The 27,410-nt window shown below is 33.5% G+C and overlaps 1 protein-coding gene across 1 annotated transcript in view; it reads left to right on the forward strand.

Annotated features, from left to right (window-relative positions):
* The first annotated feature begins 2,399 nt into the window (after positions 1 to 2,399).
* LOC115454151 (inositol-trisphosphate 3-kinase A) overlaps positions 2,400 to 27,410 on the forward strand; it is a 161,738-nt gene continuing 136,727 nt past the window's right edge. The window contains exon 1 of the mRNA XM_037437363.1: positions 2,400 to 2,620. The gene's annotated coding sequence lies outside the window, so the exon portion shown is untranslated. The remainder of the gene's footprint in view (positions 2,621 to 27,410) is intronic.

Here is a 27,410-nt window from a genome sequence, read left to right on the forward strand (position 1 = left end):
AGAGGTATCTAGTTCGATGACCTGAAGGCTGCATGAACTTTATAAAGTACGTAATCAGTAACGACTCTACGTGCGTGACGAACTCTACCGTTATTTAGAACAAATTAGGACTGAAATATGTTTTTAACCTATAAAAATGTATACATTAATACGTGAAGAAAATCTTTGTACTCTTTTTTAAGAATAGAGTGAGATTTAGGACAATTAAAGTTCATATTATAGAGAAGAAGCGTACTCAAATGATATATAATATTATGTCTTTCAGATTTAAACTTGACGATCGAATCTCGAACACTAGAATTCTTTCAAGCGATCGTGTAAATATTAAAAGCAAATTATTATAATATAAAAAACCGCGATAAAATTCGTAAAATAGTTTTATTTTAATGTCAAATTATTAAGATTTGTTTCATTTTGGTAACAATATAGGTAAGATGTTTTATAATAAAAACGTGTGAAGAATGTATTTGCACTTTGTTTTTATTTTTCAATTAGTATTCAGGCAATAAAAGTATCAAAATATTTTAAGTTATATTCATTTGTAAAACTGCAATAAGATCTTAAGTAAATATTAACAAGGTAGAAGAATATTTAAGGGTTCATTAATATAAAAACTACACTTGCCACCCAAAACTAATTATAGTTTCATGACAGAAATAGAATAAAAATAAAAGAAGTATGACTGATTTTACTAATTTTTACACTCGTATACAGGGTCTATTTTACATTGCTAAATAAAACCATATTATGTTCGTCTTTTCTTTGCGAATATTATGGCAAACATCATCCACGAATAACAATTATTTTTGTCAAAACTCCTGGTTTTAGTTATCTGATTTTTTTATCATTTTGTAGTTTAGTGCAAATATGGTGTCTAAGTGTATTTCTGACAGAAAACATGATGTTGCCGCTCCGACAAATTCTCTTCGTGTAGTGTAGTGGGCTTAGAGCATGTAAAATTAAAATAAGTTATTGTTTTTATTAATATTTATTTTGTTCGAAACTATCTTGTTTTTATTTTACATCTATGGTTACAATAAGTATTGGTACAGTTATGTTTTCAAGAATACACGTGGTACTTATCATTTATTAATGCAATGTCAACATTACCCTGTATATAAACCTGTTACTATAACGGGTAACGCGCATTGTGTCCTCTTTATATCACATAATTATTACATTATACACTCAAACATCACGCATTTATTCCCGTAGGGGTATGCACAGGCGTATCCAGGGCACCCAGTTTTCGCTAAGTGCGTTCCGTCCCGTGATGTGATAGGGGCGAGTCTATCGCCATATCGGGCACCAGACTCTGGGCTGATACTGAGCAAAAAATCCCAAATATATTATGTATTATTACTTCAACAATGATCACACCTGCACACAAAATATAATTTTTGAGATTTATATCAGTTTAAAAGGTATTTCTAATTTATGTTTAGTCATTATTTATTTTTAATCTCGTTCCGTTATATATTTTTTGTTGTTAACCTAATTTCTACTATTTGATTAATATCTATAAATTATAGGTCATAGTTAATTACTATAACTTGAAGTGTTTTCTGGTCGCGGTTCATTATTATGTTGTAACTTTTATCAAGACATGCGTAGTTTAGTTTGGGTGCCACTAGCAATACTGTATACCCATTAAGTTTGTATTTGAAATAAATAAATAAAAATAATTTTGCATTTTATTACCGAGCGGTGAGTTCACCAAGTTTGCGCGAATGACCTTGATATTATAGTAAGTGTTTCTATTTTGTTTTGTCAAAGTAGAATACTTTAAATTCAAAGATAAATTTTATTTTCGCCATAATAAAATTTATCTTACGGTGAATTTTGATTTATCCAGTAAATGAACTTTGATTCTGCTATATTTTTCACGGTTGACGGACCAAGTCATCGACCGTGCGGGCCGACATCGCACTGCACAGAAAAGTACTTCTAAACATTGCAGTGTGGTTACTCTGCGCTTAGTGTACACAGGTCAAGCTGCCTTACCTTGGCTTGACAATTTCCGTTGCAACAAAAAAGTATTTTAAAGTTAACGTAAAGGTCGAATTCTGTGTGCAATTTGCCGACAGTGATTACCAAAAATTAAAAAATACGTTTCGTTATTTTTAATAAGTACAACATAAAAAATGTAAAGTTGTGCATACATGTTTCATTTAAATGTTGGCAATTCCAAAACGAATGGTAATTTAGATAAAAATAATTTATCTAAGTGGTGTTATTAATTTTAAAACACATTTTGTTACTATGTAGTCTAATAAATTAATGACGCCAGTTACTAATGAAAATATTGAAATGATTGACCACTGCTTCGATGTATTTTCATTGTTTTGAATTTGGTACACAAACATGCATGTATATTTGTGATTTAATAAAATAAATCAAAATGAAAGTATTAGAACATGTACGCCTGTCTTTACACATGCTTTTACCTTGCATTATCTTGATTCACTTATCTTGTACCCACACCGCGAATATGTGTAGTCGCTTTGCGCATTCCGTGGAAGTCGGTCGTGAATCTCTGGATTGTTAATTTTTTTTGTGTATTTTAAACGTGAATGTTGTGGTAACGGTAAGACGGTTACCGGAACGCATCAACCTTTAGGTGAGTCCATTGTTTTGTTGTGAATTATTGTTCACTAAAATAACGGAGATTGTAGGTGGAGTTCCCTTAACCTTTTACACGATGGTTTTTCATGACCTACAAACGTGTAGTAAGATGTATGTACGTAGTTGTATTGCGTACGGTGGTCAGTATATATGTAAGGTGAATTACGTAGGTACGTATACATTGCGTCAATGTGATTTATGGTTTGCAACGTTTCATTTTAATATACCGTCATCGACCACAAATATTTGTATAATGTTTCATGTCTATATTATTATTCCTGCGGGAAATCACAGCATAAGGACCTTTGGTTTTGGAAGTCTTGCGAGGGGACATGGATCCAACACTTGAGGCCCCTTTAAGATACATTATCAGGGGCGCAGCTACCGCTGTATCAGCCGCATCAGTGATACGGGGCCCTTGGCCCTTACCTACATTAAACTAAACAGGCGCTTAAAAGGTCGCACTGCCCTCAAGGGCTTCGAACAAATTTAGATATAGGGCCCTTCTGTGGCAAGCTACGCCTCTGTATATTACTCTAGTTGGGGGTTTAAACACTTTGCAAGTACTCTCTGTGTCATTTCCATATTTAATTTATTATTAGTTTTTGATGATAGAAGGTAAAATGCTGCGTGGTAGAATGTTATAGTTCAAATTCAAATATGAATGCCTAGCGTATGTTGACCGGTTGGAGGCTGATTGAAAAATTGTGATTGCGGCTTGTTATAGCGTATTGTATACGGATTGTGGGTTTTCGACCACGTGGAGGAAATATATCTTTTACAAAAGTATTTGGGCAGCAATCCAAATTCCGGTTTTCTCTTTACGTTTGGGTGAATGGTTATGTTAGTTGTGTTTGTTTTTAGTAAACAGTTTTTATTTGCAATTATTCTATACCCTTAAGTATAAAACCATTAACATATTTGTTCCATATACTTAACTATCAATTTCTAAACAATTACAAAATAACGGTCAAAACCCTAGAGCGGTGATGCATCGTCCCAACAATATGCACTATTCAGACGGATTTTAATGGATTGTTTCTAGTCTGGGTCAAGAGGGCGTCGAGATCTCACATCCTGATGAGAACCGTCATTAATCTTTCTCTTACTGAATCAGATTAGCAATAGAATTTTTAATGCGGCACAAACGGAAACATTTTGAAAAGTAGGTAGTATTTACAGTTTGTACAGGGGCGGTAGTTAACGATCGTAAAATGATACCAATGCCACGATACCGAAAAGAACTATCAAAGTTGATAATTATTTCAGTATCAGGACTTTACGATTGTAAACTTGATAAAATTATTATTTGTTATGTGTAAAGGGTAAAGTGACCTCACTGCACCTGATGGTAAGTGATCTACGAGAATATCGACTGACGAGAAATGATTACCTCTCGACAGTCGGTACAATTATATCGGCCTGTTGGAATCGGATATACACAGGCTGATTCCAGAAGGCGACACACTACGTGGGCCACTATGGCGGGTTTTAACACCTTGTTGGTGGTCGCTATGCGGGCGGATATAAAATATATCCCACCAAAATTATTATTCTTACTACCGCTCCATAGAACGTTTTAATTAAACACGTAGTACCATAGACTACAACCCCCTTTACAGTTATAATTTATATGCTAGTTAGTGTTACGGCACCGCATCGACTCATAGCCATATCTAGCAGATCGTTCAACCACTACGTACAGCATTATGACGCTCATTATTCATGTTTTCTTGTACGAAGAATGTTGTGTGTAAATATACGCGAAGTTTCTCGTGTCGCGGTAGATATTGTTTATCTAGTTCAAACAATTTCGATAATAGACTGGTCTCTATTACTACGAACTCTTAAATATTTTGATGTTTGTGAATCGTAAGTGGGTGTTTAAATTAGTGTAATAGGATGAAAGATTTAAAACATATTTTCGGGTGCAAAAAACAGGTTATGTCAAACTATGTAAGCATGTAAACTGCCAGGGCCGGTTTCGTCAGAAAACTTGGACAAAATAACTCGAGCGAGGTCGTTTTTAGTGTCGAAAGTATTCTGGCAGAAATCTACTTTTAATTAAACAAAAAACTCAGTATTTCACATCTAGATTACCGATTTTATGAAAAGAAATAAACTAGATATAGATCTAGCTATTTCATCTTTTCCTCATTGTTTTGCAATCATTACATCTTGTTAAGATCAATTGTATGTAACGTAATACTGTTTACATCATTCAGATATAAGAAAATAAACGATTAAATCTATTGATTATGTGATAACGTCACGTTACTACGCACATTGAATTAGAAGAGTAGAATGATTTCTAATAAATAAAATTATAGACAGTTTAGACTAAACTTCTTTGCTAAAAACCATACATGGATAAAATAATGAATATTATCAAAAATAAAAAGCAATCTTTTCAATGAACACGCTATGAGTCATGGAATATTCAAAGAATTTTAGGTACGTCAGGAACAGCCTGACGACCTATGGAGGAGTGTAATGGAACAGGAACGCTGTGTGTGCATTTTGTAATGCGTGTACAAATTAATTGGGTGGTCGTGCCCCTGTAACTGTTCCTGGATCCGCACCATGTTAAACACCGTCCGTCTGTCTGCCGATTCGATTCTAAAGATCAATGAACATTTTCAATGTCGTTATAATTGATATCTTCGACACTTAAAGTCTTTGGAATTAGACCTGGAAGTGATTGCGAGTGGCGACGGAGTAGATGAGAAAAAAATATTTGGTAACTGAATATTACGCTTAAATACACAAAAATATTGTTGATTCTTTTGTTGTATTAATTTGGAAGTGTGAGACTAGAAATTTTTTGCTACTTACAATTGAATTATATTGTTTCTTTCATCACGATTAAAATCAAAGAAAGTGACCTCGTTTAACTGGTATATTATCTACAATAATTTTCATCACACTGTAACATGCCTTTTTATTGTATACCTTCTATACTTTTCTTTTGTGGATTCGAATCTTGGTTCTGTCAACACATTCCGTCGTTTCAACACACACACGATTTCTCTGACACTGAATTCCCTAGAGTAGGTTAATATTAGGTATACAGCCAGTCGTAAAATTTTAGTTATAAGTACTTATTCTGCAACAAACTTGTAGGGCCGGCCGCACTTTTGTTTATGGTCAGGGTAGGAAAATGACTATATAATTTTTACATAGTGAGTACGGATAAAAATCTAGTTTATAGTGGAAGCATGTTTCGAACTAGCAAATGGCGATAAGTATATAATTCTTAGAATGAAAGAAACATAGACAGGAGTTGGGGCGGAAAAGTTCTGGAGTGGCGGCCCAGAACCGGTCCCTATGGCGCTCAATGGGGGAGGCCTATGTCCAGCAGTGGACGATTCCGGGCTGAAATGAGATAGAGGTTCAAGGACACCCAATTTCCGCCATGTGTGTTTCGTCTCATGACGTGATAGGGGGTGAGTCCGTCGTCATATCGGGCATTAATTTCAGTCTCCGCGCTGACACTGAGCAGAATCCAATTAAAAATTTAAAATATTATTTCGAATTTAATTCACTTCCATTTTCAGTCTATTTCATTTCATTAACTGGAACGCGCAATAAACTTCCTTGGAAAAATAATGTCCGCCACATAAAAACCTAGTTAATTTATCACGGTAACTTTCGAATGTTAATTGATCAAATTGTCTGTGGGTTATAGACACGTACGGAAGCGTTTTTAATGTTATTGTGATTTGTGCCGCGACGTCGCGTGAGTTGCCCGAGTGCTGGCGGAAAGCGCGCCAAATTGCCTTCCGAGTGTCACAAGTTTTTGTGTCAATTTTATTGCGCATGCGACTGGTATTTTTTACAATAATAAAATAGTATTTGTCTAGTTTTATGGGCTTGCTCGACTAGGGTGCTTTAATAAATATGAAAGTGAAACTAGTTATGTTTAAGCGTGCGATACATAGTTACACGTACCAAAAACTTCAGTTGGCACAAAAATGTTGTGTGCATGAGTTCTTATTTACAACATTGTTGTTAATATAATGAAAAAACACTGAGTATTCTTCAAGTCATTGGTCCAAGAGCATCTTATAATGATATGGAAAATATATTGTGTAAAATATTTCTTTCACATTCTCTAAGGAAGATGCGTGCTAATACCATTCTATTGTTAATATAAGTTTCTTTGCGAGATTTTAATTGCATCTGATAATCATCTTTTCACACCACTTGATGGAGACATCACGTGGGTTTTTAGCACCAATTGTGTTGGATATATTATTTATAATATTATTAGGTTAATGTATGTAACACACGTTATTGAGTTCAACAGCGGTGAGATACGTTTGGCATTCTATTACTCATATAATACTAAGTTTTAAGCTCCACTAGATTTTAATCGCAGCTTCGTCCGCGTGAAGGAATTTTTGCGGGGTAAAAGTTCCGCTATATATTTTCCGGGATGAAAAGTACCCTATAACCTACATAGGGTCTTAAACTACCTCCATACCAAATTTCATAAAAGTCCGTTCAGTAGATTTTGAGAAAATCGATAACACAAACAGACAGAAAAGGGGACTTTGTTTTATAATATGTATTGATTGTGATTGTTAAAACCTCAATTAATAGCTTCATATTTTAAGGGACTTAATCGAAACCGATAGACTAGTACAGACCTTAACATAGCGGTTGCGCCATCTGGCATTTAAAACCTGACGATTTCAGGTCAGTCTGAGATTCCGATTGTGTACTGTAGTCGAAAAAGGCTTATGTGGCAATCGATTGTACCCAGCTGTTACGAAACTGCCGTCATTATCTTGAAGAATCCTTTCAATTGATTGGATTGCTACCAGTTTCGTCGCCATATTGGTATAGTACAGGGTCTTAAACGTACGTGTATTTTGGTCTTCAGGGTAGGTCAATAGAATACACAATAAATTTACTTACAGCTAATGAATGGGAAACTGACAGCCATTAGATATTTAGTTCTAAGTGTGTACTTAGTATTTTTCACTAACTTGACAGAAATTTTGGTACTTGATCACACGGGCCATTTATTCAGTTGCAGCTCGCGGCCCTTTTTGGCAACTCCTCTGGAATCTATATCGTGTCATCACATCAATTGTATAATTTTGAGAAAGTGCCGTAATTAACGCGTACGTTACCGGAGTGTCGTGAGATGTCGGAGAGGCGCGTGCGCACCACTCACGACGAAGAAAGCGGCGTTTATCATACGACTGGAGTGCATAAATGATCCGATAGGAGTGGAATTAATTAGATTAAAACCTGCGTGGGTGGCATGCAAACGGGCTGGGAATGAATTTCACTGAGTCGTGGTCTAGCTTATTTTAAATAATATAGTGGAATATATACGACCCTCAGGATTGAGGACATCGACGCAAGGAGGAGGAGTGGGATATAAGCCAACTCTTAATCGAGAGGCTGTGTATACAGACGTAAATGTCAATGGTATCTGCATATTTTTTTATTAAACTCAGTGACGTGATGACCGTTAAGATCTCGTAGTTTTTATATAGGAATTCTAATTTAAGGACATGATGTAAATGATTTTTGGGCGCTTTTTTCATATTAACATGGTTCCATCTCTAAATAAATGTATTCTTCCTCCACTCCGACTATGTGACGTGACATCAACGGCTAAGATTTTACTTTATCCTATAATATTCTTAATCATATTAATAACATAGGATGACGTGATTCGTGTACCGGATTTTCCGTTCATCTAACGGATGTGACTTTTTTATAGTTTTGATAAGCTGTAGGCAAAGGTAAATGCTCAATATGACTTCTGCATAATTCCAATTATAGGGTCGACTTTGATTGTTAGAAATACTAAGAAACGTTTTTGGGATTTCATTGACGGAAATTGATGATTTGTCATTGAAAAATTCTTGCATTCAAATGACATTCGTGGTGACTCATTGGTAATAAAGTTGCTTGGATTTGTCAGTTTTTATTCAGTACAAATTGGTCGATAAAATGGAAAACTTATTTAAAGTAAATGATAGTTTTAGCCCAAAATAAAACCTCAAATCCATTTCAGTAATTGGCGACGTACCTACGTAAAAGACCATTGCTAATGACTAGAATTACTCACCATCAAAAAACCATTCCTAGCTTGAGGCCTTCAATAAAAATATCGTGAGAGATAAATTGTTATTTCGAAATCGCAGATTTCTTATTTAAATCAATTAATATCCTCGTTCAAAAGTGGCGTGATCGGGAATTCCTCAATTATTGTTTACGTGCAGCTCTAACGGTATTCACGGAAAACTATATTCCGTGAGACTTCGCAATAAATCTACTTATCTAAATGAAAACACGCCTGTGATTGTCGCCATTACAGTCAACAGCGTGCTGTTAAAAGGATTATGATAAAGTATGGCGTGGTTGCCATAATGTTTAAATTAACCCGCTTCATATTAGCAGTTGTTTGGAAAATTCATTTATTATTTAAATTGTAATTTTGTTTAATTTATTGTTTATAGATGGCAATGAATAAGTGGGTTTTTCTGATTGCTAGTGAACGACGCTTTCCTTAAAAACCTATGGCACCTACTCGGGGTATTATAACCGAGAATTTATATATAATATCGACTAACATGAAATGCTCAAATGTGTATCTTTACGTCAGTTTTCTTTAAGAGGATCTGCTTGTTCGATTTGATCTGTTTGTCCATTCATGCTTTAGACGTGCATAATATACAAATATTTGTTATAAGTCTTGTATGTAAAATTAAGTCAACTTACCATGTTATGACATAATAAGCTGTCTCTCTTATAGCATAGAGTGGTAAACAACAGTGGCGAAGTTTCCATATAACGAGATTCCTACTGGCACGGCTTCCCTTTTAGGTTTATTTACGTTTTCTTAGTTTTTGTTTTCTGTTAAATTGAGTTACCTTTGAAAAAAAATCACCCTTCGCCACTGGTGCACAGGTAGGTCACAACCCACCTGATAACAAGTCATCTTTGTTAATAACTACCCGCAAACCCCAAAAACCATCGACACGCTACTAGGAGTGGCAGGTTTGTGCCTTCGGAAGTATATTTTTTTTTATAATTTTTTTATGCATTTTAGTTACAAGTGGATTTCGTTTTCTGGTGAGTTGTAATGAATTTACACAGATAATCAGAATGAAATGTAAAATTCAATTAAAGATTTGTTAGACTTTAAAAAATTGATGGACCTCGTAAATGGTAAATATAATATTTTTTTGAAATAATTCTTTACGATTTTTATGTTTTTTGGTGTGTGTTAATTGTACGAAATGCGTAGTAATTTATTAATCATATAATGTATAATTGTACGCAATGTCACAATTTAATTATATTTCCAGCTACATGTTCCGAACTTAGTAACAATAAATATTATTAGTGTCTATAAAGTCTAAGCAATAAATGTTGGAAGTAAAGCGAGGTTTACTCCACAGAACCGTTGACAAGAAGCGCTTTTTAAATTTTGATTCAGTTTTTAATATCGATGGCTCCTAAGTAGACTAACGTATCTGAAAAAATAACGATATCCATTTTTTTAAGTGTCATTATGTAGGTACAGTTTACTATCCATGAAAAAAAAGTTAGTAAATGATTGTTAATGAAGTGGTTTTTCGTTTATTAACTTTTGAATTAAATGGGTTTGGTAGTAAACAGTACCTAGATAAGGAAACGCTAAAATGTGTATATCGCAATTTTTCCAGACACGATACTTTACTTAAGAGCCAACGATATTATGGTATTCAAACGATGGATAAAACACGTATCGACGCAATTGACACGGGCCATTTAGAATTAGCGTGTGAAAGCAGGAAGTCAGAGAGATCCAACGATGCAGAAGCAAAAACGCGGATCGCCATGATATGTATAGACTTCAGTTCTACTCAATAACAATCTGGCTAAATTAGAAAATTAACGTACATCTTCCGACAATTTTGTGGTTAGCCATAAGGAAACCGCCAAAGCAATAGAACTGAACAATGGTCCATTAAGATTGTAGATAGCGTAGGTAAACTAGAGAGTTTGATGTATATTCATTGTAATGTATCGGATGGACGTGACGGGCCTCTATTTGATCGGCTGATGAAAGTGCATGTGCATGATCGATTGCTGATGTAATGTTTTACGTCTATGGCGAACCAAGAGCTAGATCGAGATCGAATGGGTTGCAACGTAGTTGTAAACATTTTTGAACAGGTTATGCTTATCTTTACTTTCGTAAGGTTATTGTAATTCTAAAACTGTTTCTTTCCAGTTAAATTTTAGCTATGACTTATAGGATATTATTCTATAATATATTAATGTGCATTTTTTATTATTTATTTCACTATTTGTAGATGCACCTATTTTGTATATCTTTTCATCACGCTAATAATGGAAAATGCCTTTGACATTAAGTCCGCTAATATACTTCTCTATATATAGTGTATAAATAAATAAGTGAGTTAGCCTTTAGGCTAAGTATTTTTAGTTCTAAGTATTTTTGTTTATAAAAATTATATTTGTGTAAGACGATTATGATGTATTTTATGAACGAATTTATTAAAAAATATTTTTTAGTCAATTATTATTAAACTAAAGCTCTGAGAAGAATGAATTTCCTAAAAATATAATAACTGTGGATTTTCGGAAACTAAAGGTCGGTAAAAAAAGTGAGTCTGTACCACCGTAGCGTGTGAAAGCAATGAGTGCCGGCATAATTATAACAATACCGAAACATGTTAAATTTTCTCAGTGGTCGCATTGTTTTTGGGCTTATCATTCGCAAAATAGAATTTACTTTTGATTAAACAATGTAAATCCAGTCACAAAAGTATTGTAACAAACTCAAAATTCTAAGAGACATTATATTTTTATAGTTATAAGCAGAAAGAAATGATTAAACCCATATTTATTGTTAAATAGTTTTAGTAGGTAATGTTCTATTAAAAAAACAGGCAAGAATACAAACATACACTTATTATATCGGCAATGTAAACTTTTGAATTAGTTCAGCTATTTTTGCGTCCGTAATGGAGATGAGCGAATCAATGCAACTAGCGGTTATCTCCAATTGAATCATCCCGTCATGTTAACTGGGCGACTTGATGCGGGAGGGTCTGTAGTCTGTACATCATACTAATTCTATTGCTGGGTCATCTAGATACGGGCTATAAGTAGTATATAAAGTTTTATTTATGCTGGCATGCAGAGACTCCGCTGAACATGATAGTAAGTGGACGTTCAGATATTTGCTGATGAGAGATAAGTTTTCATCGCCACAGGCTGGCTCGTTAGAAATTTAAAGAAATTGTAACAATATTAAATTGTGGCAGATCGAAATTAAGCACATTATATAATCTATATACAGTTTTGCAAATTAAATCATTCTTTCTCTTTTAATTGCGGTTTTGCCTTTTTAAAAGAGCAATCTATACTTCAATAGTTTGCAAACATTTACCCACCAATTTTGCAATTGTGTATTAGCCAGAGTAGTGTAGTCGAATCATCTTACTGCTTAATTTATGTTATCTTCCTTCTTAATAATAGTTGTAAAAATATTTGCATGTTTGCAGTACATGTTTGTTAGAAGTTAAACTTATAAATAATTAAACGTATTTGGATGAGATTTGGCACAGGGGTAGATCATGTTCTGGATTAAAGCATAGCCTAAGTTTGACTGATAAAAGGACATTCCGAGGAGTCCTCTCCTCGGGATGTTAATAACCTGAGGTAATTTAGGCCAGAAAATATTAGACTTGTTCATCTCACTTTTTAAAATAGATGGCACTGTTGTCGTATAATGTTTAAGCGTCCTTGGTAGTATGAAAGGCGAAGCCGCAAACGACACCTAGTTTAATACAAATATAAATTTGCTGAAGAGTTTACATACTTCCGCGTATTTATGACAAGTTCCGTTGATAATGAGGATTATTACTATTACGGGAAATACTAACTTGATAAGATATCAAGACTTAAAATAAGTACCGATTATTTGTTATTTAATCAATATGACATTGCTAGAATGTGCTGATAGTATATCAAAAGGTGAATTTTTGAAACGGTTTCTCTTTTGTAATACCTGTTTAATAATTTTGGAAAAAGTGGCCCTTAATAATCGTTTAAAATGAACCCGTGTCTTATCATCTCCCATTTGCAATATTTTTATATACCTACTACTTTTAATCGTGGAAAATTTCATAAACCCGAGGAAAATATCACGCGACCGGAATCACAAGCATAACCTGCTAAAAAAAATTGCTTTAATTTAGTAATCATAATATCTGTAAAGATAAATAAATTTATTTATGAAAGTATTATAAATATAAACGTTGTTTCATTTCACACTAGTATTTGCCGCATGAAAAAGATTTTCTGGAGTAAAAAGCCTATAGCACACACGAGTAATGTAGCTTCCTACTAATTAAAAAATTCTCAAAATCGGTTTAACAGTTAGATTAGCTCCTACAAACTAAAAACCATTCCTTTTTATTACTATAAACAAGCAAAACCTAAAAACAAATATAGCATGCTATAATTTAATGATCATAATTTCAGTAAAGATAAGTAAATGCAGTTATAAAAGTATTATAAATGTAAATGTTTTTTTATCTCACATGAGTATCAAATCTGTACATTCAATGATACAGCTAAGTCGGCATCTCGTGACTAGTGATGCAATTGCTAAGCCCGTCTTACCAAGTTTACTTTAATTTTACGGGCTTAAAAGAACGATAACCTAAGTAGAGATATAACTTTTTGATAGAGATAATTTTCTGTCAGTTGTTCATTTTTCATAATATGTATGTTTAGCAATGCCGGATTTATTAATAGGCCGTATTGCAACTGCGAAGTGGGACATAGATGTAATCAGGGACCTTTCTTTTTAGTCCCGCAAAATAGGCATGCAGAACATGCGGGGCGGCAATAACTGAGTGCCCATATTAATATACCAAATGCCTATACCAAAGAAAACTGAAAATTAAACTCTGGTATTAAAGGATACTATTTCCGGATATATACCTACAACAGATATGAGCTGTGGTGGTAGGATTTATTTTATATCCGCCCGGATAGCGAGTACTCTTTAAAAGGTATTAAAACCCGCCATAGTGGCCTACGTGTGTCGCGTTCCGGGATCAGCCTGTGTATATCTGTTTTCAACAGGCCGGCATAATTGTGTCGACTATTGAGGGGAAATCATCACTCGTCAGTCCATATACTATTAGTCCTCACTCCATTTACCATGGTATGTAGTGGGGCACTTTCCCATCCGCATTATATCGAAAAAAATATGCTTCATAAAAACTAACGTTAGACAACAATTTCTTTAGAGGTCCAAAATACGATACATTGACATGATGCTTTCTAGGTCAAAAATTATAATGTTTTGACGAGTCTTCTAACATTATGGGCTTATATTTACTTATTATCAGTTGATCCAGCATTAAAAATTCCCAATGCAGTAAATTACTGTAAATTACTGCTTACGTACTTAGCTCATTTGATGAAAGCGTAAAAATGCAACGTAACTCGATTCCTCAATTATAATTACTTTTGCTATGACGTCAGTGTGAGCGATAATGTGATTTACAGCTCAGGGGGATTTACTTATCCCATATTAATAAGCCTTTATTATACTAAGGGCCTGTTTCAAATGGTCTGAATATGTTATCGTTGTATATAATATAATGCGACCAAATACAAAAGTAAAGCTCCCGAGTAAGTAGTAAACAGAAGAGTGCATTTAGGATTACTTGTTTTACATAGACTAGCGGGTAACAATTAAATAACATTGTAAAATAGGCTTTAAAATACTAAATCAATGACACGTCAACTAAACTATTCATAATTTGTATTGAATTGTATTTTAGGCTTTTTTGAATGTTGTCTTGTTGCTAGGGTTGTTTTATTTTGTTTTATCTGCTTTAAGCCTTTTCTAATATTGTCTTGTTGTTAGGCCTATAATTGTTTTGTTTTGTCTGCTTGTTCCTTGTTGTCATATCTAGACTTAGCCATTTGCATCATAAGTCTTAGTAATTTGGTTGTCTACAATGCTCTTTTTAATTATTTTTTCCTGTTTTCATAGTTGCAAGTTGCTGCTTAGACTATGATATTTACTATCCTTTGACATTCCCACATACGAAAGATCTATAAATGAACAGGCAGGTTGAACCTATATTTCGTATGTGAACCTACGTCAGCGTGCTAACAATCTATGTAGTATCCAGTTATTTATATTTATTAAAATAACTATTGTTATCGTAATTGTAACCAGAGCTTTCTAACAATAGCGATAAATGCTAACGTCACTGGTTTTTATAATAACAATTAATTTGTGAATAGAAGCGATATGGGCGGGTAATGAGGTCACGCTTTGGGCTTGTTATGTGAGTTTTTAGATAATTTGGTAGATAAATTTCAACCTTATCAGCTTGCAATGGTGTAAACGTTTACATTTTTTTTAATTATTTTGTGGAATGTGTTGCTCCTGCGGAATCTATGAGAGGTAAGATTATTATAGAATATAAGTACTGTAGGCTCATTAAAAAAATCTCTTATCTTTTTGAAGGCCCACTTTAAAGTTAATAAATAGGAATACAGTGTTTTTTGATAAAAATCACATGAACAGCAAATGGCCACTTGCAAATGTATAATGAAATCAATTAATTAGTAAAATATGTAATAAATCATTGCTTTATTGGTTCTAATATTTAGTTATTTCATAATGGTTCAATATTTACGGCTCCAGGCGTGCATAATTCGCAACCTTCAGAGGTTAATAGCAAGAAATGTCTGTCAGACAATCCGTTTTTTTTCCTGTAAATAACTCGTATAGTAAAGTTTTTTTACGTTTTTACATTTTTATGGAAAACGTAATTGCGTTCGATCAGTATTGGCCAAATTATTGTTATCTTATAATTAATCTGATGAATCAGAGCGTAAACACGTTACTACTGATAAATATATGGATGGTTACATTTTACTGTAACGCAAAAAATCATATATTACAATATTAATTAACGCTGTGAGGTTTATTTTCAACATGTTGAAGGTCAGAGGAAGTGTTTTACATTTCATCATAATAATTTGCGTTTCATAATGTTTGTTATAGTTTTATGTGTATTAGTTTTGTGTACACTAATTGTATGAGATTCAGATAAAGCGGCTTGCAGTCGGGGTTTTACGTATATCACTACATATTTTTGATACCCATGCGACAATGATACATTACTAATTCCAAATTCTTGTTAAACTTGAATAGAGGTTTATATCGGTAATAGACTAAACCAGCAAAATCTTTGACCTGAAAATACTCTTGTGTTATACATGCTCTTTTCTATCCGCTTTAACCATCAAATTAGTCTAGTTTTATCATTGAGCGTGGTTGATAACCACGAAAATAGCACCTGCTCAGAATGTATTGCCCGTATTAACATATAATATATATGTCATATTTAATATTTATATATATTTTATAAATGTCATATTTAATATCAAAGAATATAGGACGTGCTTCTTCACTGCTCATCAATATATAGTGCGTTTAGTTTTATATATTTTTTAAGTGTTCGAATTTCGTTTCAGTCACTGTGGTGATTGAGAGACTCACTTTCTCAAATGTTTTAAATGAAATAGTTAATTTATTAAGATAACCGCGACCACTCTCGTATCGCTACGGTTTCTAATCTGTTTAATTGCTTTTGTTAAGTTAGTACGAATTTCGTCTTTATTTAATGCATTTTTTTATATAGTGACGTAGATTTTCGTGTGCTTGTATTTATAATAAATAGTTTTTAATTTAGAAAATGTAAAAGTGATTAGTCTTCTCAGTTTTCTTTGATTTAATTAAAATTAAATAACATTAAACGTATCCATGATATTGTCGTGTCTTACGAATATATGTAAACTTGCTTTTACTATTTGGTAAGACTTAAAAACAAAATAAACAGTATAAAAAAGACGTGTGAAAAACAGACCGTAAACCCTTCACTTTAAGGTGGTAGCTCAAGGTCCATTTTCATACATTTTGTTTCGGCTTTAATCTGGGTAACTAAACAAGTATTGGCAAGTAAAGAATTTAAATTCACGTCTAGTTAGTGATTAGTTCTCGCAGTTGAAAGAAAAATGTAAAAATAATTAATAATCATGGATATTTCGGCCTTTAAAATTTCGTCATACCCAGATTAAAGCCGAAACAAAATGTATGAAAATGGACCTTGAGCTACCACCTTAAGATGCAGATATGTTTTAAGATAATAAATTAATTACTTAATACTTTATAAATACTATTCGGAAAAGGCCAGTGAAGTAAATAATTAACATCGAAGGTTGCAAAGTAAATAAAGTCATCTACAAATGTATCATTTTAATTTATTGTAATATCGTATTAATTAAGCCAGGCCCTACACAGTGATAATTGTATTTCAGCAAATATCGTCTTATACCTACTACTTTTAATACGTACAAAAAGCTAATTAAACATATTTTTTTACAAATTGTACGAAGTGATTGCGTCCAAGCAACATTAGGGCATCCACAGTTATCTGCCAGGCTTTGTCGCATAAAAGTGCAACATATTTTATTTATTATTATTAATCAAGTAACACAGATTCATTTGGGGTTAGCAAAACAATACTTATATTTATATTAGTAAGATAATTATGAGGCGATAAACAATAATGCGTCCACTACTGCTCTCCTCATATCGGAGCATGCCTCCTGCAGCAGTGATTCACGTAGGCACAGTCTAGCCTATTTGCAATCGATATATAAAAGGCTATGTTTATTTTATTTACTTTAAATTTTACTTGTTTAACAGTATTATACTGTATATTATATAACATATATATTTAAATTATTATTAGTCAGGTAGTCATGTTTGTATGTATTAAAATATTTGAATTATTTATTAAAATTAAATCGAATCCTGCGACCGAGTGGCATAATTTTTAATACGACGTAGATACGAGTAACTAAAATATTTCGTAAAATAAAAACAAAATATCAAAATATATACTGATAAAATTTATTGAGTAATAAATATTTTTTTACTGATTGTATTTTCTCTACAAGTGATTTTTTGTAATCTTTTGAGAAAATAAAATGTTGTTAAACAGAAATAAAAAAAAAAAAACAGATTCTTTATAACTGAAAATTCTTTTTACTTTACACCCGTTTATATTAAAAGTTTAAATTTCAAGTTGAATATAAAAAGAGATGTGCAAAATATTGAACTAGATAATACATTTCTTGCATTTGATATTTTAAACATAGTAGTAAAATGTATAACAGTATTACATAAAAATTTCCATAGAGACGTCAAATAGCGAATGGAATTCTGTTTTTCTACGCAAATAGCGTCAAACTAATCGCATATTTATCAGCAATAAATCGTACTATAAAATTACAATTTCAAAACGTGACGATTTCAATAGGATCAACGTACTTGAGTACTATCGTAGTTTTCAGTTGATGTGACCTCGCGTTTGATGTTGAGTTAATCTGATCTCATTAACATAACAAACATACAAACACGGGTAACCTTCTGTCGTAAACGACGGTTCTAAACTAAATCTTATTTTGTTGTGCGGGTTTTAGGGAAAGACATAAAGGTCATAATCATATTATTTTAAATAATATTAATTTACTAGCGACCCGCTCTGGCTTCGCAAGGGTACAATGCTGATACTTAATACACTATAGAAAAACTGTGAACGTTGTATATAAAAACATAGCGGCCCGCTCTGGCTTCGCACGGGTATTACATAACAAAATAACAGTATTTCTCGACTATTTAATGGATGTTATTATACATATAAACCTTCCTCTTGAATCACTCTACCTATTAAAAAAAAACGCATCAAAATCCGTTGCGTAGTTTTAAAGATTTAAGCATACCAAGGGACATAGGGACAGAGAAAGCGACTTTGTTTTATACTATGTAGTCATTAATGGTGTATAAAAATTTTAGACTATCACGTAGGCGGATAGGCCCTCTTAATATATCGACGGTTGAAAAGTTAATTGACGTAAGTGATATTTTTTTGTAACACAGTTTCATACATGTTTAAAATCAACACGTTTTTTAATGTTTTTTTAACCTCGTAAAGTTTTCTGAAAAAAGGTGTCAATTAGCCTTTCAACCGTCCATATATTGTCAGGGGGCCTATTCCGCCTACGGGGGTGACTCCGACTTTTTGCAATTACGGGCGTTCTAATCTAAGGACAGCTTTAAAGTTATATAGGGAAAAGAAGATTTTTTGACTATTCTTTCCTATACGGATATAAAAACTGTTCGATTAGATCACTCGTAATTGTAAAAAGACGGATTCGCCCCCGTGGGCCGAATAAGGGTCCCTGACCTTAAATTAATTGCATCAGGGGCATTCCACGTGAAGCGGGCACGAAAAAAAACTCGATGTCACAGATTTTCGTAATATTTGATTATGTTATACCTGTATATGTCCTCGATCCAGATACAAAATATTATTAAAGTATAAAGCCTGGTAAGCGAGGTAAAGGACTTTGAAGTTTTGCCTGGCCGGCTGGTATACGCCACTTCGAATCCAATTATCAAGTTTTTAAATGTTACAATAAAATAAATAAAGCAATGAAATAAATACTTAATATAATAGCACTCTGAGGTCCTGGATTCGAATCCCGGGTCGGGCAAAGTGATATTTGGGTTTTTCTGCTCAGTATCAGCCCGGAGTCTGGAATTTGTGCCCGATATGGCGTTAGGCTCGCCCCCTATCACATCATGGGACGGAACATACTTGGCGAAAAGTGGGTGCCCTAGTTGCGCCTCTGCATACCCCTTCGGGGATAAAATGCGTGATGTTATGTATGTATGTATGTTTTTTTTTCTTTGAAAAAAAAGTGTTTGAAAGTTTCAAACTTGAATTTCACAAAGTTGGCATATTTATATTTTTTTTATTTTTTATCTAAAAATAGCTACTATTGTATAGATAATCCCTGCGAAGTTTCATAATGGGCTGAGAAGTAGTTTAGGAGCTAGACCGATTACAGTGCCGAAGCGTGGCGGTCGCCAGAAAGAGTAAAAACTTTTAATTAAACTAAATACTTTCGATTAGAGTATTTTATCATGTTTTGCATCGCTCTAACGATTCAATTACATCTGATTATAATATAAAAAAATATATTTATATAATAATCAGTTAGTAACTCCATGACACGCTACACAGGTAATTAGTACATAAATGAAGAAAAATGGGCCCAATTTGCTGTTTGATACTCCATGACGCAACCAAACAGTGAAAAACGAAGGCGCCTTGGCATATCACATGAATCGGCCTGAGTATTAAAAGCAGGCTCATCGCGTGCAATGAAGTAACAGGAAAAATGTATACAGATAATGTCCCAACAATGCATCATCCCATCATTGTTGCCACTTCTTGCCCCACGCGGTATAGTCATCAGCCAGTCATTAGATCCTCATTTGTGCTGGCTATGTGCGTTAGCGCAATGTTTTCATTATTTTCCAATAAGCATGCGATTTTTTATGTGTTTACGTGCATTTCAATTCTGCTTGGATATTGAAGGTTATTTTTTTATTTAACATCTGTGTTTAAAGTCACTAGCTCGGAACATCGATTGTATTTATTGATTTCTCTTGCCGTCTTTGTATTTTTACGTTTATTGTGAATTCATTTGACATATAAACACCTATATATCAGCTATAGGATCTTTATAGAGTACATTTTTCGCTGATGTCATATAAAAAGAAACTCGAGTTGCAATGACCATATCGAACAAAAAATACGCTTTCGCAAGTTTGAAAGCGAACACAATAACCGATCGTTTTATAAACCTTCGTTGCCACTCAAATGACTCAACTTCAGATACTATAATGTTCCTAATACACATTTCAGATAGTCATTTTCCGATTGCATTTAAAATCAGATGTTGGTTTTGTCATTGCTCACTGTTCGTACAATTTTTATTTAATTACTAGCTGACACGACAGACCTATGAATATTGAATTAGAATTGGAATAATAAATCAACCGATCCATCTGTGTTAAACGATATTTGCAGTGCGCATACTGTCAATCGCTGACAGTTCTTCAAACAACTGACAGTGATGTAAAATTAATATTGTCGTTAAATCTCCTAAAATTTTCTAATGTTCCCCTTAAATTCCTTAATAATGTTTTATAAGAACCTTCTTCTGACATTAATTAACTCAAAAAAACAAAACGAAATTTTTCTATCTGTCCACGCGTGATGCGATGACCAAGGGAAATAGAGGGTTCTTCTGCGGAGAGTTCTAATAGAACATTAGTTCTTTACCTTTCATAAGAACCAATTCTCTTAACAATAATTAACACAAAAAAAAAGAATAAGCGAAAGTTTACAATCCGTCCACGCGTGTTGCAGCGTCCAAGGGAAACAGAGATTCATTCATATATAGATTAGAGGTCCTTCTGCGCAAAGAAGTTTCAATGGAACATTTCGTCTTTACTATATTAGTTTATGAAATAAGTGTCTTTTAATGTTCTAACATGGAATTTTCTATGTTCTTGCTGACGGGTGAGTGTGCTCAATCCGTCACGGTGTTGTTATCGTTGTTAATTTTGCGTTATCAGGTATCTAGGCCACCACCTGACAGTCATAAGCTTTCCGCGCGACTGCTCTCGTGTTCATGACGCTTAATGTATAGTTTCAGTATGTCATTAACATATTGTGTTAGTATCACCATGAAGTGTGTTTAAAATGAGTAAGTTTTTTGCTAACTTGAGTTGGTATGTATCTATGTTTGAATGTAAATTATATTCGAAAGTATGTTTATTTTAGTTTTTTTTTTCAAAATATCTCTCTGCTCGTAAAATTGACAACTTTGTACAATGTGACAAATACCTGTTTTTAAAAGACTCTAAAAAGGAGGTTATTCATTCCTAACATTTTTGTTTATATTGGTTACCTCATAACTCCCTGATAAATAATCGATTTGGACAAAAATACTACTAAAGTATACACTTTCAAATCGCTTTAAGTTTTTATCAAAATCCGTTCAGTAGTTTCGTGTTTAAATCGAAATAAAAATAATGTCTTCCAAGCAAACAAAATTAGGCAACGACTCCAAAATTGGTAGCCTGTAAATTATATTTTTTTGTTTTTTTAAGTGGATTTTGGATGCGATGTAATTTTTGTTGAAAAGTCTTTTGTTACTTAATACTAATTGTCACTTCTTTAATTTATATCTTTTCGCAAAAAAATCGTTCAGTATAATAACTTGACAGCAAGGTACATATTAGAATTTATTTTCTACGTCCACTCTATATTTATAAAATTTAGAGAGGACATTTTTAAGCTACTAAAATAAAGAGCAGATCGGTAGACATTATCTTTCGTTGTAAGAATACAAACAAGCCTTGAGAATAAGTAAGGTTGCTACAATATTTTCATTCCGTTTTCATGCGCAGGCGAATGAGATACATAAGTAATATTAGAAGAATAACAAAAATCAAATGTAAATACGAACCGCTATTTTTTTACGTGCCATATCTGTAATAAATAAAATAAATAAATAAATCTTACTATATTTACCTAAAGTATGTTTTATATGAACAAGGACTGCAGATGTTGACTTTCGCAAATGTAGAAGTTGCGGCAATTTTTTATATATAAAACTATTCCTATACTAACTCATTTGGCAGTTGTTGCGCAATGCATTACCACAAGAACTTCCTAGTTAAAACTTATCATTACAGGGACACAAATATATGTGATCGAAAATACGTAGGCTTCATCGCTTATACATAGCAAAAAAAACAAACACACATCATTCATTTATCTCCGAAGGGGTATGCAGAGGCGCAACTAGTGCACACACTTTTCGCCAAGTGTGTCACACACGCTATGGAAATATAGAGCACGGACTGTGAGGAAAAAAAAAACGTTATTATTCCAACTTTAAAATAAACCGCATATAAAACAATCGAGTCAATTTGTCACGGAGTCTAAATTAAGTTATTTGGTATTACTCGTACTGCCCTTACTCTACAGCAAGGCTGCGTTTGACGTCACGCCGATACTCGCATACTAACATCTAACGAAACGAATTGTTGGATGCGGTATGATGAATCGTAGACGGCTGATCCGACTCGATTTTACATGGTACATATTGTTTCCGTGAAAAATGGTGTATGTTATTGTGAAGTATTGTTTCGTATTCTTTTTGTTTTATTATAAGTTATTAAGGAGCAGATTCCTTGTTTGGACTGATTGTTTTCTACGATTTATATGTTTATTTTCACGTCATTTACTAATGATATTCACCTTCATCTAGAACTTAGAATTAGGCGTACTATATCTAATGGTTAGTGAAAGTATGCGTTTTGAGGATAAAATAAGTAGTATGTATCTAATATAACGAGTAAGTACTTACATAGCATTAAAATTACTGACAACAGGTATTTGTATAATAATTTATGGTCAACGAAAACAAGGATAATATTATGTTGAATTTAACAAAATTCCATGAAACTCTACTTTATTATTTAAATTAAAAACAAGTGACCTATCAAATTGACGGATTAAAATTCATCGCAAAGTAATGTCGATGCGCAGAATGTCGACTTTCACTGCGGTATATGATGACATTCAGCCTCCTTGTTCTTTTGGTCAAGGTTGGCAGGAAGAAAACAATTTTATACTACGTATGTCAGATATCATTTAAGCCTTATGGTGAAATATAATTTTATGTACCTAGGGGAAAGTGGGGCGACACCGGATAGTTAAGAAAAGAACAAAAAAATGTTAGTTAAAACATTATATATTTAAAAAATCAGCATCACTTATCGTAGAACATACATAAGACATACCTTTAGCGCAAAAATATCAGCGATCAATTATAATTATAAGAAGTAGGACTGGTTTTAGCAAAAAAACATATTTCCGGATTCACCCCATACCTATGGGTAAAACCGGATACGCATATTTTATCAACGAGGTGAATATGTATACTACAAAATACCAAAATATATTAATTATTCCCAATATTTGCATATAAAAATAATATCTCTGGTGCAGAAACTCCAATACAACCTTCATGAGGCACTCCACACTCTACTTCAGGCATGCCGTGCCACGTACCATACATCAGTGGACGAGGCTTGTCTGTATTTTTCCTAACAAATTAAAATTTTTGTATCCTCTTGACTATTTCCTTTATTTATTTTTTTACCAATAACCCTAGTCTTTGCCTTTCTTTTCAACCTTTTTTTTCTTCTTTGCCGTTTTTTTACCAACTTGTAGCTTATACGTTTGACATCAGAACTTTTACTAGAAGGACACTTTCGGAATACTTTGTCTATAAATTTTCCTGATTTGGAAAATTTTCAATGTCTTGAGTACATAATAAACAAGCGCTGCCAAAAGATATCCATTCTATCTTCTAAAACGGAATTCATTGCCAAAAGCATGTCCGCCTATTTGCTTTTTTGACGTAGGTCCGTGACATATTTAGGAACTGTCAAAAAATGAGTAAAGATTAATAGGTACAAAACACTAAAATATATATAATTAAACTAAATACTCAAAACATAAATCGAAACTTCGATCACTGGGGTAAAAGCGGATATCCGATACAACCCCGTCCGACTTCACCCCACATGTACCATTATTGAAATAATATTCACCAACACTTTTTTAACTTAGGAAAACACTTCATATAGTTTTTATGGACTAAATATCCATGACATTATAAAAAAATACAACATTGTATTTACTTATAACCAAAACCAATAAAAATATGTCAAACATTAGAAAATAATAGATCATTTACCTGTATTTTCGTTTTGTCGTATAAACGGGCGCGATGAGAGTCTTTCCTAGCCACCATTTGTAACCACACTAAGCGAGCGTTTATGAGTGTCGGTCGAAGGTTTAGAACGCGACAGTAATATACCTACTATGAAAATAGCCACTATCCACTTTTACCCCCTATCCGGTTTCCCCCCACTTTCCCCTACATGAATTATATTGTCAAGTCTTTCTCCGTATTCTGAGCACCATCTCTAATGTAAGCGTTATGCTTGTTCATAAAAATTTACAACACTAATATACACTTTGTATAGCAAATATTGCAGGGCACAGATCTAGTCTAGTCGCTAATACTTTCGATATTAATTCTCAGTTACTTTAATCACGTTGGCTTCAATATTCTTAAAATTGGTATATAATAGAGCGTGTACAATGTACATGTTTGCTTGTTTGTAGAAATAGTGAATGGCGCGGTAACTATTCAAGCGAGCTCGCACCAACTAGAAAATATTACAATATTTTCTGAGCAGAGATATATTTTATAAAATAAAATTGTTACGTAGTCATATATAGTTAAGTGGTTAATATACTAAACCGCGATAAAGAACAACGTCCGTATAACCAATACTATAAAATACAAAATTATGTTCTATGTTGAACTGTTATAGTTTTTCTGGATCGTAAACTTAAGCTAAGTAAAGTAAGATCGATTAATGTATGCGAAGAATTACATGGTTTTATAGCGTGATGTTTACCGTGAACTACTGAAGTGTGGCCTTCCGCGGTCTTATTTTCTATGACGTAATTATTTCACAATGTGTCAAAAATGTAAGTAGGTTTGTTGATTGTTTATTATTTATGTCACGTATATTCGCTAAATTCAATACTAAAACTTCAATGTCGGACAAGACGAACATCACTTTGTGGTTATATTAGGATTTGCGTCAAAAGGGGCAAGACAATCGCAAAGTTTTGCGGTCATAATCATTCCATCGAGGAAAAAGATAATACGCAATTTAAATTTCTGCTTACAATCGGGTATTTTCTTTAATATTTTATATATTTAACAATGGGACAAAAATGTATTTTTGTAAGACCATATCAAAAATTTGATTCTTACTTCCATGTAAGCGGTAGGCGCTGATAAAAGTTGCTAAACACGTACTCGGTACCCGTGCAATACATAGATAAAAATAAACGTGGATGGAACCGAACTATTATCGCCATTCTACATACACGCCGCCCATACTAAGAGGAATTATTGAAATGTTATGTTTTTCTGGAGTAAACAGTATTCTGGGTTAATAATCATCAAACGTCACATGGGGCACAATGTGTAATGCCCGAAATGGTGCTAGGCTCGCTCCTATCATATGTATCGGAATACACATGGTAAAAAGTAGATGCCCTAGTTCCTTTGCTAGCCCTTTTTTCTACCTTTTAGGTGTAACGGCTAAAAGGTAGAAAAAAGGGTTGTGTGTTTTGTGTTGTTTGTTTTTTAGCTAGCCCTATAAACTGACTTAATGTTAAGTAGGGGCCTTTTTACAATTGAGAGATATATACGTGTGCGTATCGTTTCAGTAATTAATATACTATTACGTGTTACTATAATGGACTATCGGTTCTATAACCTCTAGATAAAGTATTCCATTTTATGTAACTAGTCTGATCCCGTATTGTCACTTACTTAGTCTAGTAACAGGACGACTATGGATCAAGAAATCTTGGGTTTGAATCCCAGGTCAAGACTCTCACTGTACCTAGTAAAGTTCCCTAACTTTATATATCCAAATTATAAATCATTGCTAACTATTGCAATCTCTTTCTTTTCCATTGGAGATATGTCATCATTTTGTTTTAGGCCTAATTTTTCAATCATCACATATAAGTTATTCGTGGGATACAACATGAAAAAAAAACAATATTGGTGTATAAATAAAGCTGTTCAGTTGTCTTACTTTTATATTCATCTAGATTATAACATATTTGGATAACTTTTATTTGACGGTTAAAAATCAAACTTTAAGATAAAATTGGAATCTTATGAGTCAAATGTTTGAGACATAAACTCCTAAAACGTTTGCTAGTAGGATATTTGTATTCGTCCGGATAGCGACCGACCCATGTATAAATCCCGCCTTAGTGACATAATTACATCAACTTTGCGGGATAATTATCTCATATCAATCGATATAGCACACCCCTGAGGTACTTCTTGTGCGCTCAGACTCCACACCGAATGCACGCCCATGGACTGCACTGCACACATGGGAATTTTGCCGCGGCTCGTGTCACACACTTCAGTTGTACACCTCTTGGTTGTAACTATACATTGAGGCCTACGGAGGTTCGCGAATATTTCCTGGCCTTCTTTTCTCCGCCAATGTTCAAAGAGGGTTTTTTTCCTTCCCCTAAATATCCCTTCCCGACGTCTCTCCAGGGCCCTGCAGTTGCTAAACCGGGGGATTCCACTATCCCATTCGCAGGTTACCTCTTGTGTAGAGTGCGGGGTCCCATACACAACAAAAATCGATACACCATTCCTCTATCTGTTTATATTGTGCAGTGAGTCATTGTGCCTGTAAAAAAAATAGTACACGAAAGCATTTTAATTTTTCTCTGCGTCATACGAGGAAATTAATTTTCTCGTATAAATAATTATGTTCTCACAGCATAAAGGTGTACGTTAAAGTTATCATTATGGTAAACAATGTTTCCTTTAATTACATCGCGTTAATCCCCTTTGGCATTTTTATTATTGAAATTTCAACCATCAGTCAGTAAATATGACGTGACATTTTCTATAGAAAATTATGTCATCTCTGATGAATGAGGAAGGAATGTAGTTAATTGTTTGTCTGCGACAATGGGTGCCGTTTATTAGCTATTGCGTTTTTCAGTGAACAAAAGATTGACATTAAGCTATGGATATGGGACCATGAGAATAGTTGGTGGTTAGGTGTTTTGGTATGTTATATATATAAAAAAAAATTATCAGTTCGCGCATTTATTTTGAAGGGATAT

The sequence above is a fragment of the Manduca sexta genome, chromosome 11 (genome assembly GCF_014839805.1).
Source record: "Manduca sexta isolate Smith_Timp_Sample1 chromosome 11, JHU_Msex_v1.0, whole genome shotgun sequence".
NCBI classification, from domain to species: Eukaryota; Metazoa; Arthropoda; class Insecta; order Lepidoptera; family Sphingidae; genus Manduca; species Manduca sexta.